The following is a 10,076-nucleotide window of genomic DNA, read 5'->3' as shown; positions in this document are numbered from 1 at the left end:
TTTTCTGCCATCTGTATATCATTGTGACTTGGGCAGCATCTTTATCCCTCGTTAAGACTAATGCAAAGTAGCCATTTAGTACATTAACCTTTCTCTCTGCCTCTCCCTTTCACCTCCTAAACTGCTTTACTCCTCCTTATACCACCCTTTTACTATTTATATGCCTATAGAAAACTTCTGAATTCATTTTTATGCTAGCTGCTAGTCCCTTCTCATACTCTCTTTTGCTGCTCTTTTTTCCACTTCCACGCTGAACTTTCTATGTTCAGCCTGGTTGTCAGTTGTATTATAAACCTGATATCCCTCATATGCATTCTTTTTCTACTTAGTCTTACTCTTGATCTCTTCCATCATCCAGAGAGGTCTGGCTTGCAACGTGGAGGAAAGTTAGGACAGTTTGCCTCGAATGTACCTGAACTATCTCCTCTTTAAAGACAATTTCATTTCAATTTTTAAAAAATTTCAGGCTTGCCTGCCAGTCATTGATTCCAATTTATCTGGGCCAGAACTGTTCTCACCCCATTGAAATTGGCCCTCTCCCAATTAATTATTTTTACTTTGAATTACTCATTGTCCTTTTTGATAGCTAACTTAGACTGTATGATACTCTGATCACTATCCCCTTTCTGAATGTTTCCCTACTGATACTTGAGTCACATGTCCCACCTCATTCCCTAGAATGAGATCCAGCAATGCCTCCTTTCTCATTGGGTCAGTTATATACTTATGAAGAAAATTCTCCTGAAAACACTTTAGAAATTCTCCCCCCTCTCTGTCCTTTACGCTATTACTATCCAGCCTATAGTAGGATAATTCAGAATGGAGGAGGTGAAAGGGTAGTTGTTTAAGTTCCACTCCAGTACTTGAGCCCCAGTGTCTAGGCTGACATTCCAATGCAGTGAGTGCTACACTGTCAGAGGTGCTGTCTTCCAGATGAGACATTAAACAAAGGCCTTGTCTGCCTCTGAGGTGGATGTAAAAGATCACATGGCACAATTTTGAAAAAGAGCAGGGGAGTTCTCCCTGATGTCCTGGCCAACAGGACATGATTCAACATCACAAAAACAGATTACTTAGACATAATCATATTGATGTTTGTGGGAGCTTGCTGTGTGCAAATTGGCTGCCACGTTTCCTACATTACAACAATGACTACATTTCAAAAGTACTTCATTGGATGTAAGCGCTTTGGGATGTCTTGTGGTTGTGAAAGGTGTTATAAAAGCAAAAAGATGTCTTTCTCTCCACAGATACTGTAAGACTTGCTGAGTTTTTCCAGCAATTTTTGTTTTTGTTATAAAAGCAAGTTTTTTTTTAAGTATGAATTTTTTCCTTAATACAGGTAAAGACCAGAGATCAGGAACCCCACTTGTTCTCTGAGCAGCAGTTGGTGGCATGGCCCAGACAGGCAGAATACGGGCATCAGAATAATAACATGACAAAAAAAATACATATCATCATGAAAATAAACAACTAACATCACAATCCCCTCTTTAAATATGCATTTGACTTATTTGCTTCTCTTTGTGTGATTGACTGAGCATGCCCAGTGAATGGTCTGCCTCTCACTTGAAATGCAGTGCACTCACTCTCTTGCTTTTGAAGAAAACACATCAATTTATGTATTTCATTGTCTTTTGCCTTATCTCATATTGCAGTTTTCACCTTGCAAGCTTCACAGTGGAATTGACAGATCAAAAATACTCATTAAAAGTCCCAACCATTTGAAATTCTGTTCACTCCTTTGACAAGCACATATGTCTGCACACAAATGACTATATTTACATCACTGTTTGTGGAAATAATTTCACACCAGTCATTAAGATTTTCCTCGCCTTTATGTCTCACTAATCTTCTTAGTATGGCATGCTGAATACTTTAGTAGTTAGTTGAAGGCTATATCAGTTGTGTGGAGGCCTTCTCGCACAGTGAGTAGAATCCCTGCCTCTGAGCCAGAAGCTCTTGGTTTGAGTCTGACTCTAGGACTTGATGGCCAAGCCCTAGACACATCCTTTCAACACACACCAATGGCAGGGGCTAAGAGTGGGAGAAGTTCCTAGTCAGCCATGTGATGAAAAGGAAGTTAGAGGCTCTACCAGCGTGATTCATAGCCACAGCAACTTGGACTCCCTAAGTGAAATGTAGCACGCCACCACCATATACAACTGTGGTTTTAAAAATGTGGATTTTCATCAGAAAATTATGTCTTACTAAGGGAGATATAGCTGTTCTTTTTAAGATATGAATAAATATCTTCAGGGATCTTCATCTAATGAGGTTAAGATGATCTGCGTTACAAAGCTACTTAAGAATATTTAACTGCTGTTCTTCTATTTCTGATATATGCACATCTATTTATAAGTTTGTTCTTGTGTTATAATAATCATATGCAGATCTTGCAAAAAATTATTTTTTCATTTCCTGAAGGAGCTATTTCTTTCTGGAGAGTTGTCCCACTGTTGCTTGAGGCCCTATGGTATCTCATCCAAATGTCCATTTTCATGTCCATATGTGTCAAGACAGTGCAAATTGGCAGGCTATTTGACTATGGGGGAACATCATGGCCAAACCTGACCCTGACCTCCTCTGACATTCATAGATATGCCTTTCCAGCAGGTGATAGTTATCAGGAGCAGGTACCTTGCCTGATTAACTCTCTCCCACCCAGTCCAGTGACATTGAGATCAACATTCACACCAGGCAAGGTAGCTAGCCCATTAGGAGAGCTGTCTGACTGAAACTAGATGCCTTCTCTGGCAATGCTTATGAAATTACATAAATAAGACTTTTACTTCTCCCAGCTGCTGGTGAATGATGCTCAGTGTGCCGTGATTGGGAATGGGGTCTTGCACTTTCCTAATTTGTAATTTCTTTCTCCAGACCTTTCTTTGCCATCTGTGAACTCATTCCCTGTCTTCACCCTTTCTAAGCTTGTTTTTTGATCCTTTTTTCTCCATTCTCATTCCCTGCCCTCTCTACAGTACCAATCCCATGATCTTATATTACCTGTGGAGAATTGCAACCCATGAATTACCAATTAAAATTAATGACTGAAAAATTAGGTTCTGCATGCCAACATTTCCTGAGATCACTTCTCTGTAGCATTGTGATATCATGGAGTTGACCTTTGCATCTTTTAGGTAATGGGGCCTTTCCTGGTAGTTCAATATGAATAAGTGAACATAAAATAAGATGAAGAAAGAGACATGTTGAAGCTTTTCACCTTGAGCTCATCAGGACACTTTGCAAGAATACCAATATAAGGGGAAAACAACAATTTATACTGTATGTGAAGAGAGTGCTGGTTGGCTGGTGAGTGGGCTCTGATTGGTAGAAGAATTGCCATGGCGAATGCACCAGTGACAGCTAATTCCCAAGCATTGTTTGAAATTTAAACCAGGTAGCTTGACCCTGATTGGTCAAGGCATTGCCCTGAGGAATGAGTCAGCGAATGGCTGGCACTTATTTTATTTAGCTGAAAGAGACACAATGTGTGTATATGTTCTTTCTGTCTACAAAGAACAGGGGCCTGTGTATTAATATATGTAGCTTTCAGAATACGCAAATGTGCCACACTGCTTAAATCTTCAATTGGTTGTCGGCACACTGAGGATTACTTAGCAAATGTTGTCCAATCACAGAATTACATCTAATGCTGGGCACTGTGTTTTGAGCTTTGCAAGCATGGGCTGGTCTGTACCTTGCCCATTGCAAACAGGGCTGGGACAAGCTGTTTGATAAGATCCACCAGCCTTTGGGATGCATAGCCTACATACCTAGCATTACGCTGGCACTGAAATTCAGATACCACATTATTCATTTGTGTGATAGGCAGAATGTCTTTTTGGCTTGACAGCAACATCCTGTTAGTGGTGAATATCACTCGTGTTGCTACTGCATAGTAGCAGCATGAAACAGCTAGCTTCACCTGTTGCTCAAATTTTTGAGATACCTTGCCCTTTCAGGGTAACCTGAGGTAGACTGGGCACTTTTCAGGGGTGAAAATGATAGCCTTAAGCCCGTTCATGAGTTTGCATGATAAACAGCGTGAAATGATCTGATCAGGGTAGCCATCATCCTCCAGGATGCCTTTGATGTGCCTTATTTCAGCATCAAGCTTGCATGGTGAGCAAATGGAGACACAGAGTACTTCATTAACAAAGAGCTTTTCTGTTCATTGTCTTGTAACTATTAGAATCCTACCTAGCTGTCAGGGTCAATGCAAATATATTCAAGGTGATAGGGAACTAAATCTCTCCTGAGAGTAATCTAGAATCTAGAAGCCAAAGTATTTTAGCCATTTGGTCCTAAGGGTATGACACTCTTTAGTGCCATTAATTTGCTTATGTTAATTTGGGTGAGACCCTGTCCCTGATTCAATTTCTTCCAATTAGTTTCCTTGGAAATTCTGACATGCTGATCTCTTCCTCTCCAGTAAATACAAGTATTTATTCAACGTGTCCGCCATTTCATCATTTTCACTGACATTGGGCAGAATCGTCATTTTACCCGCCGGCTTCTCACGCCATATTGTCTCAAACCCACCACATTGATTATGCATTCTGGGGAAACATGCCATTTCCATGGCAGGTGGGCTCTCATTCGCCTGCCATGCCATCACCTCGCCGCTTCATCACACCGGGCACCATATTTAAAGTGCAGCTGTGCGCACACCTCTTAGTACTTCTAGCCCACGACTGCTGCAAGGAAGTCGTGACCCTGAAAGGCAAGAAGACTGCAGCCCCCATGTTCAATGATGCGTCCCTTGAGCACCTTTTGGACGCAATGGAGGCCTGCCATGATGTCCTGTACCTCTGCTCTGGCTGCAGGATGGGCAGCAAAATCACTAATCCAGCTTGGGAAACGATGGTAGTGGCGGTCAGCACCAACACCCTGCAAAAGAGGACAGTCACCCAGTGCCACAAGAGGATGAATGATCCCCTCCGTTCTGCCAAGGTAATCACTCTTCTCATCACTCTCAACTCACGCACTCACAAACACATCACACATCCACAGGGCCCTCACTCACTGCAAGTTCAAGGGACATCACCATTCACTCTCTCAAACACACCTTCACTGACCTCATCCTGTCCATGGGACCACTCACCATACACACATGCCAGGCATACTTATCATCTGCTTACACTCTCTCCATTTCTATTCCTGCAGGACAAGCTGGCACACAACAAAAGGGAGAGGTTGCAGACTTGTGGAGGAATGCCTGAAATCAATGTCCTCAAGGGCTTTAAAAACAGCCATTAAGGTGGCCAGCGAGGATCTGGACCGTTCCTGTGCTGACGGTGAGGTTAGCAGTGCTCAACATCAGAAAGAGATGTTCGCTGCACTCCTCAGATTGCAAGGCATGGTGGAGGGATCCATCTGCCTTCAGGCTGAGGTGATAGCATGGCATGCCAACGCACCGAGGTCAACACTGGTAGCTAGGTCGCTGCCATGGTGACCTTGGTCCATGAGGTTCCTCCTGCACTGCTGCTCGGGGTGAATTCCATCGCTGATGCCACTGTTGGCCTCCAACATTGCGTACGTGAGAGGGGTGCAGGGCAGCCCAATCTCACTCCAGCTACCCCTTCTTCTCAAGGGGTCAGCTTGGAACCCTTGGGCACTCATAGTGAGGAGGATCAGCAGGGGTACCTCCGGGGGCCATCCATCCAGGTGACTCCGGGAGTGTTTGGACCATCCAAATCCCCTCTCCCTGTGACCTCAGCAACTCCAGCTCCACAGACCGAGGTGGGGGTGCCTCTGCCATATGACAGAACCGCGAAAGCAGGCTGGGGCCCTCCAGGTCTCAGCCCTCCAGGGGACACCTGCCAAGGTGATCACAGAGAGGGCATAGCAGTCAGCAGGCTGCCTCCACCTCCACTGTAGATGTCTGGGGAGCACCAAGACATAATGTCAGGGTTAGGAAAGTTAGGAAGATGTAACTGCACAGCCTGGGCATGGGTGTTAATCACTTGTACATAATGTTCACTATTGTAAATAAAGTCCCAAGAATGTCTCCCTGCCAATGGCTCCTTGTTCTGATGAGCAGTGTTCATGTCTCTCAGATTTGAAACCTTTCTGCACAAGATAAAGACAGGTGTCTCAATCTAGGGCCTCTTTCCTGTGCTTTGTGCAGCCTTCAGACCAAAGTGATGGTCTGGCCTCACACTCCTTGGACATATTAGTGATGCTTGCTTCTCAACGGTGCTTGTCATTGCTGCCAGACCGTCAAGGGCAGGCGTCACAGAGTTCCGTCATTCTCTCTGTGTGCTCTCAGCATCTTTAAGGTGGGGCTGGGCCCCATCTCTTCAGCATCTGTGATCAGTGACGCTGTGCTCCTGAAGGGCTCAGGTGCTGATGTGGGACAAATCAGGTGCTTTTAAAGTTTCATGGCTGCATCCCTATGATATGACTCTAAGCAAGTGAACTGCCCTCCACCAGACAGGAGTCAGACATTCTCAGAGGTTATGTAAAAATCTATGGAGTGTCCTCACTACATGTTGTCATCATCCTCCTGCAATCGTAAAGCACGGTGGCATTAACACCACTGACTGGGAAGAGAATGCTGCCAATCGCTCGGCGTGGCACCACCTAGTCCATCAAGGCGCAAGTCACTTCGAGGCTCAGCAATTCAATGGTGAGACGGAACGGCGGTGCCAGAGGAAAAAGGAACCCAACTGTTGGATCCAGTGCCCTTGGTTTGTTGGGGCTACAGGATCCGGGTTCTAAGCTTTGTTCAGGGTGACCAAAGCGGTACAGAGACAGAGAACATCTGGAGGTCGTTGTTAGAATTAACACATGTTGCTTATTTCCAACCAAACTCTACAACTACACTTGTGTGCAGACAACATAAAACTCTGTCTTCACTCATCAGTGACTAACTCAAGGCTCTCTCACATAGAGGTAGTCCACGTCACTCTGCTATTGGACAATAAGATCATGTGACCTTACATTACAATACTCGTTGTAAAGGTATATTACATCTCAGATTACTACATCCCTTCCGCTTTACTGAAAAATACATTTTACAATTTTTCAATACATCAAGTTATTTACACAGTTCAATTATTTACAAAGTCAGCCCCTCTGGGGGCTTCCTTATGCGTGTAAAATGTCTCAGCTTTACAGCTCCTGAAGTTTGCTTTGCAGTCTCCCTTACTGAAGTCATCTGAGCATCAGATTCTACAGCAGGTACCTGTAACTTTGTTTCTTTAACTCTTTCGGGTACAGTCATCCTTTCAAATACATTTGTACTTGGTTGAGTTCTTTCAACAGGAAATGTTGATTCAATCTCGAGCTTCTGGATATTTGGCTTCTCCACTTCGTATGTGATCTACATATCTTCTTATTATTCGATCTTCAACTTTCACATTGTAGGAATGAGGTCCCGTTACAGCACTTATTTCACCAAACAACCATGCTGATCCTTCTCTAAAATTTTTCACAAATACCTTCTCTCCTACATTAAATGTTCTGTTCCAACTGTGACAATCGTAAGAACATAAGAACTAGGAGCAGGAGTAGGCAATTCAACCCCTCGAGCCTGCCCCACCATTCAATATGATCACGGCTGATCTCATTTCGGCCTCAACTCCAATTTCCCGCCCTCTCCCCATAACCTTTCAACCCGTTACTAATTAAAAATCTGTCTATCTCCTCCTTAAACTTATTCAGCGTCCCGCCTTCCACTGCAGTTTGAGGTAGTGAATTCCATAGATTTACGACCCTTTGAGAAATATAATTCCTTCTCATCTCTGATTTAAATCTACCACCCCTTAGCCTAAAACTATGGCCTCTCGTTCTAGAATGCCCCACAAGGGGAAACATCCACTCCACGTCTACTTTGTTTATCCCCTTTAGCATCTTATATACCTCAATTAGATCTCCTCTCATCCTTCTAAACTCTAGTGAGTATAGGCCTAAACTGCCCAATCTCTTCTCATAAGACAAGCCCTGCATCTATGGAATCAATCTAGCGAACCTCCTCTGAACCTCTTTTTCTGATTTTACTGCCTTCTTTCTACTTTCCCCGCAAGTTTGGCATAAATAGGCTCAGTCTTGATCAGACATGGCGCTTCATCAACAGTTCAGCAGGTGTGACGCCTGTTGTTGAATGAGGGGTGGTTCGATAGTGGAATAGAAATCATGCTAATTTAGTCGCTATCGAATCTCCAGACAATTTCTTTATATCAGATTTGAACGTCTGAACTGCTCTCTCAACAAGTCCATTTGAAGAAGGATGGTATGGAGATGTTTTCACATGAACAATACTATTAAGGCTTGTAAATTGGTTAAATTCAGCACTTGTGAATGCTGTTCCACTAATTGATACTAGCGCTTCATGTAATCCATTTATAGCGAAGCTTTGTCGTAGCTTGTCTATTGTCACTGAAGAAGTAGGTGACCTTACTTTGTATATATCCATCCATTTTGAATGTGCATCTATGATAAGGAGAAACATTGTTCCCATAAAAGGTCCCACATAATTGATGTGTACATGTACCCATGGTCTTTCCAGCCATTCCCAGGGGTGTATTGGGGCTGTTGCAGGTAATTTTTCTACTTGATGAGACTGCATACAACTTTTTACTAGGTTTTCTACTTCTCCATCTATTCCCGGCTACCACATATAGCTGCGTGCTATTGCCTTCATTTTAGAAATTCCGGGATGTGCACTGTGAAGTTCAGATAACAATGGCTTTCGTCGTTTCAGAAGAACAATTATACGAGCTCCCCACAATAAAATACCTTCTTGGCTGGTTATCTCGTATCTTCTCTGGAAATACAGTTTCATTTCATCGGATTCTTGTGTTTTTGACCAACCAAAAAGAACTTGATTTCTCACTTTGGATAAGACAGTGTCCAATCTTTAATTTGCTTGGCACATATCGGTGATGAGTCCAGGAAGTTCAATAACAAGATGTATTCCTGAGGAATTGGAACATTCTCACCTTTTACCTGCAAGGGTAAACGACTGAGTGCATCTGCATTTGCAATTTGACTTCTGGGTCTATGAATAAAAGTATATTCATACGCTGCCAACATGAACGCCCATCTTTGTACTCTTGCCGAGGCAATAGGGGGTATAGCCTTCTCTTCACCAAATAGCCCTAATAATGGCTTGTGGTCTGTTATGATAGTAAAGTGGCAACCTTGCACATATTGATGAAATTTTTTAACACCAAAAATGATTGCCAGGCTTTCTTTTTCAATTTGTGAGTACTTTTTCTCTGCAGTACTAAGTGTTCTCGACACATAACCTATAAGTCGTTCTGATCCACCGTGCATTCGATGAGAAAGCACCGCTCCCACACCATGAGCTGATGCATCACACATTAATATCAACTCTTTCTTTGGATCAAAATGTACTAGAAATGTAGGTGACAAAACAACTTTTTCAATTTTGTGAAAGCTTCTTCTTGTGGTGTTTGCCATGACCATATCTGATCTTTCTTGAGCAAGCAATGTAATGATGCCAGTTCTGTCGATAAATTAGGCAGGAAGCATCCATGGCAGTTAATCATCCCCAAGAATGATTTCAATTCAGATGTATTCTTTGGTTCTGGGGCTTCTTTAATTGCTTTCATTTTTTCTTCGATTGGATGGCCTTGTGAATTGACCTTGTGGCCTAGGTAAGTTACCTCTTCTGCCTGGAATGTGCACTTTTCATTTCTCAATCTCACTCCAACCTGCAAAAAACGTTTCAGAACTTCCTCCAGGTTCATCAAATGTTCCTTTTCTGTGAGTCCATTCACGAGAGTGTCATCCAAATAAACTATAAAATGGGGCAATCCCTATAACAAACTTTCCATGGTTCTTTGGAATATGGCACAAGCAGAAGACACGCCAAATGGTAAATGGGTGTATTGATACAATCCCTTATGTGCATTTATGGTGACAAACCTTCAGGGTGCCTGCTCTAATTCCAATTGTTGGTAGGCATGACTCAAATCTAACTCCGTGTAAGCCTTTCCACCTGCCAATTTAGTGTATAAATCTTAAATTTTAGATATGAGCTGCCTTTCCAATTTTGCAACTTGTTTGACTGTTAATTTATAGTCCCCGTATATTCTAACGCT

This window comes from Cetorhinus maximus, chromosome 15, assembly GCF_964194155.1.
Source record: "Cetorhinus maximus chromosome 15, sCetMax3.hap1.1, whole genome shotgun sequence".
NCBI lineage: Eukaryota > Metazoa > Chordata > Chondrichthyes > Lamniformes > Cetorhinidae > Cetorhinus > Cetorhinus maximus.
Note: the sequence above shows the minus strand (reverse complement) of the source record.